Raw genomic sequence first — 5,000 nt, forward strand, 5'->3', positions numbered from 1 at the left:
TGTTCTCTCTGTTAGGTATCTGGGTCCGGAGGAGAGTGGGGCGGGGGGGGGGGGATGGTTGTGATGGTGGTGGTGGTGGTGGGTGTGAGGCTGAGGCAGGGCTGGTGTTTCCTTTCCGGGTCAGGTGAAAGAGCTCCTCCAGTGGAGGTTTTTGGACAAGGGGTCTGGTCTGGCAGGATGGGAGGTTGCGGGTCGAGCCACAGGGGAATCTGTCGTAGCTCAGACTCGGGCCTTTGAAGAAATAGACAGAGAGAGGAGTTTTGCTCTGTCTGTCACCGCAGCCGGCACCTCAGGAGCAACAACAGAAGGCTTCCCGAATGAGTGAAGGGGCAGGAGCCAGCGTGCCCCGTGCCTCTCTCAGCCCTGCGCCGGCAGGGAAGGAAGCAGGCAGGCAGGCAGGCAGGCAGGCAGGCAGGCAGGCCTCAGGGCTACTCCCGTCCTACTGCCCGGTGGTCCCTGTCCCGGCCCCGCCCCCACTCTCCCCCTGACCCTCACCGCTCCCCAGCCCTCTTCTCAGCCAGAGAGGCGATGGGGGGGGGCGGGGCGGTCCCAGAACAAGTTTCCTCTCATCCACCATCATCTTGCCACCCTGACGACTTGGCCCGAGATCCTGCCTAGGCTGTAGCCGTGTGTGGTTTTCCTGTGGACAAGGGGGCCGGTTCACCATTTCGGAGGAAACCCCTAGCCTTCCACTGCCGAGTCGAGTCGGTGGGACTCGCCAGCCTGGGAGGGGGGGGGGGGGGAGGGGAGGTCAGGCCCATTCATTCCGACGGGCCTGGTGTCAGGGCTTCATTCAAGTGCAGGAAGCTCTCTCCCATGGCCTCGGGCTCTTTTCCATTGAACGGCTTTCTTCAATTCCCCCACCCTTAGGCCGCAGTCCGCCAAGGGCCGGGAGGCAGGAGGGAAGATGTTGGGGCAGGGTGGCTGTCTGAGAAACTCGCCTCGTCTGGGGCAGAAAGAGTGCCCCCCTCCTTTCTCTAACCCTACTAGACTGCTTGAGGATCACGGACGGTTTGGCTCATCGATGAGCCCTGCGTTATGGGCCCGGCAAGCAAACTCCTAACTGGCAACCCGCTGCTCTAGGCGTGTGTGGGTTTTTTGATCATTCACCTTCAAGTTCGCACGACATTGGTCCGTGTCCCCCGCCCCAGCTTCCCATGGGAAATCCTCCGTCTCTTTCCACAGACTCACTGGCGACTTCACACAGCGCCTGCCTCCTCCTCCTCCTCCTCCTCCTCCCCCCCCCTCCTCCTCCGAAGGAAGGGGCTGACCCCATGGCCGAGCGGTTGAGTTTGCACGCTCCGCTTCAGCGGCCCGGGGCTTCAAAGGTTCGGATCCTGGGCTCGGACACGGTACCGCTCATCAAGCCACGCTGAGGTGGCGTCCCACACGGCAGAACCAGAGGGACCCTCAAAGAGAATATACAACTAGGTACTGGGGTGCTCTGGGGAGAAGAAGAAGAAGGAGGAGGAATAAAAAGAAAAGATAAGATTGGCAATGAGCTCGGGTGCCGGTCTTTAAAAAAAAAAAAAAAAGAGGAAGAAAGATGGACAAACAGGAACGAATCCCACTGACGGCACCTCCAAATGGTGGGGGGTAGGGGGGTGGGGGGGGTGGGGAGTGGCATCATCGGGCCAATGGTGACTCTAAGTCGTGATCCCGCGGTTGTGTTATTTGATATTTTATCGAATCGATTTATTATTTTATTTTTGAGGAAGATGAGCCCTGAGCGAACATCTGCCGCCAATCCTCCTCTGTCGGCCGAGGAAGACTGGCCCTGAGCTGACATCCGTGCCCATCCCCCTCTACTTTCCAGGTGGGACGCCTGCCACAGCGTGTCTCGCCAAGCGGTGCCGGGTCCTGCGCCCGGGATCCGGACCGGCGAACCCGGGGCCGGCGGAGCGGAACGTGCGAACTTCACCGCCGCGCCACCGGGCCGGCCCCCGGAGTTGTTTTAAAAATCCAGTAAGGGGCTGGCCCCGTGGCCGAGTGGTTAAGTTCGCGCGCTCCGCTGCAGGCGGCCCAGTGTTTCGTCGGTTCGGATCCCGGGCGCGGACACGGCACTGCTCATCAAACCACGCTGAGGCGGCGTCCCACATACCACCGCTAGAAGGACCCACAACGAAGAACACACAACTATGTACCGGGGGGGCTTTGGGGAGAAAAAGGAAAGACAAAAAATAAAATCTTCAAAACTCCAATAAAACTTTGAGTGAAGACGACGAGGAGGATGCGAAACGTATCTCACGCCTCCGAGCCGAGCCGTCCGTTTAGGAAGGGGGACGAGGACCCTTTGTAAGCGATGTCCCTTTTTAAGCACCATTCTAAACCACAGAACAGAACTCCCTCTCCTCGACCCGGAGCGACCCGGAGCGAGGAGGTTCCTGGGTGTGTCAGAGAGGGCCACGTCCTCTGCAGCACGAACGAACCGCCAGGGTTCGGCCACGGGAAAGAATTTCTTCCTCTCCCAGGCGGACTAAAAGTCGCCGACGGCAGCGGGCGTAGGTGCTATCCTTCCCGTCCAGGAAAGGCAGGGAGAACTTCAGCCGTGAAGAGAAGGAGGTCTTCCTCACTCCCCGTTTCGGGAGGGCCCCTTTGGCAGGGGAGTTTTGTCTCCTGATTTCAAGTCAGGAAGAAAAGGGAGAGAGAGAGAGAGTGTCCTTCTCGTGCCAGGTCGGTCTGAGGGGGACCTCCTCTGGTTTCCTCCCTTCCCAGGGAAGGCCGTTCGCTCCTTCTTCTAGAAAAAGCTCCCAAAGCACCACCGCCCAGGATGGTTGACCTACGCCCATCGTCCCTCCTTTCCCAATCATTTCTACCGCGACAGAGGGACAGAGGCCCCGGCCCCATCCCCATCCCCACCCCCACCCCCATCGCCTGCCTCCTTGATGGCCAAAGGAGCTGCCTCTGAGAATGGAACGGGGCTTGGAAACCTTCTAGAGGGGTGACTCTCACCTGCCTGCCTGCTGGGAAAAGCACCCACGCTGTCCATCGGACTGCCCTTTTGGGCAAACGTAGGCGTGCCACATAGCGATCGACAGCTATGGCGGGGGGGCGGGGGCGGGGTGGCGTGGTGGTGCCCAGGATCCACGACACGTGACGGCTGCGGAGCACGACAGCCCTAAGACCTTGAGGGAGACGGGGTGGCGCGTGAATCCTTTCGGAACGAGAACGACAGGAAACGCTGACGGGGACGTGTTCTCGTCTCGAGAACACACCAACGCCTCGCACGGTGTCTGACCCGGGGTGCCTCTGACTTTTGTCATCAGAGACGATCCTGTCGACCGCCCCTCACGCTTTGGGGAAAAGGGGAGAGGGACTCGGTAGCACGGGAGAAGCCATCCATCCGCCCTTCCTTTCCGTCTTCACGGCTCCTTCTCGTGGAAAACGAGGAAGCCGTCCGGAGGAACGGAACACTGACCCGGGCCAAAGCGTGGCCCAGCCTGAGCCTCCAAAACCTTCTGCTAAGTGAGAGGTGCCAGACATCCAAGGCGACCTACGTTGCGATTCCACACAGAGGAGAGAGCTAGAACGGTCCAACCCTAGAGGGCGACAGCAGATGGCGGCGGCGGCGGCGGCGGCGGCGGCGGCGGCGGCGGCGGTGGTGGTGGTGGTGGTCGTGGTGAGGCAGATCCGGGAGTGGGGCCGTTTTTTCTTTCGGAGGGAGGGGATGGAAACGGAAACCTTCTGGAAATAGATAGCCGTGACGGATGCGCCACCTTGGGGAGAGAGACCCCCGAAGGCCACTGGCTTGTGCCCCGTGGAAAGGATGGATTCGGTGGGATGGGAATTCTACCTCCGTGTAGAGCGTGTGGTAAACCACGAGGTGGGTGGGTGGGTGGATGGCCTCCCTGCCTCGCCTCCACCTAGACGTCCACACACAGAGACCGACGAGGGAGGGAGGGAGGGAGGGAGGGAGGGAGAGAGACAAGATGGACAGAGGCCGAGGCCGAGGCCGAGGCCGAGGCAGTGAGCGAGTAAGTGATCGACCCTGGCCATAGGGATTCCTCAGAGGGCGTCTCTTGGCTCCCCAAACGAAGAATGTGTGTGGAGATCGAGAAAGATCACCGACCTAGGAGAACCAGCAAGACTTCCTCACCCTCCAGAGAGCCGCTGGGCCCCTGCCGTCCCTGCCACCGCCACCCCTACCCCTCGCCTTTGGCAGCGACGCCAACGAAAGGCAGGCAGACGAGTGGGAGAGTCGTGTGGTGGTGTCCCCCAAGGAAGGTGGGTCCATGCCGACGAGCGGTCGTCGGCGTGTGGAAAAGCCAGAGGCGGGCTGACTAGAAGGAGGGCGTCCTGGGGGAAGGGGCCAGGGTGTGAGGGAGAGAGGCCTGTTTCTCTTCCCTGTTGGTCCCAAGTCAGGGGCCCAAAGGAGGAAAGCTGTCCGTTCCTTTCCGACTCGGACGGTTCGGGCGGGACCGACCGATCCCCGTGGCGGCGCGGTCGGGGCTTTCTGGACCAGAACCCCTCTCTCCGTCGCCTTTCGACCACACACACGCTTTAGAGGCCAAGAGAAAATGGATCGGGTCTCTCTGTCTCTCTCCCTAGAAAACAAGGGCCGGGGGCCGAGCCCGTGGACGAGCGGTCAAGTACGCGCCCCCACCCCGACCCCCGGCTTCGACGGCCCAGGTTTTCACCGGTTCGGATCCTGGGCGCAGCCCCAGACCCAGCATCGCCCTTCAAGCCCACATAGCAGAAACCCGAAAGACCTACCACTGGAACCTACAACTATGGATGGACGGGACGGGACGGGACGGGGCGGGGCGGGGCGGGGCGGGGCGGGGGTGGGGGGGGGCGGCTTTGGGGAGAAGGAAGAAAGAAAAAATAAAAGAAACACAAGGACGGTCATCGCGATAGTTCTTTCCACTTCCATCCATATGTTAACAGGACCCAAGTTTCCCGACCTCCATTTGGATGCATGTTAACTAAATGGAGAAGCTATTCAAAGGACTCCTCTAAAGAAGTCCACGTTCTTCTTTCTAAATGATAATGAAAATCAT

This window comes from Equus caballus, unplaced genomic scaffold (genome assembly GCF_041296265.1).
Source record: "Equus caballus isolate H_3958 breed thoroughbred unplaced genomic scaffold, TB-T2T unassigned-0002610, whole genome shotgun sequence".
NCBI classification, from domain to species: domain Eukaryota; kingdom Metazoa; phylum Chordata; class Mammalia; order Perissodactyla; family Equidae; genus Equus; species Equus caballus.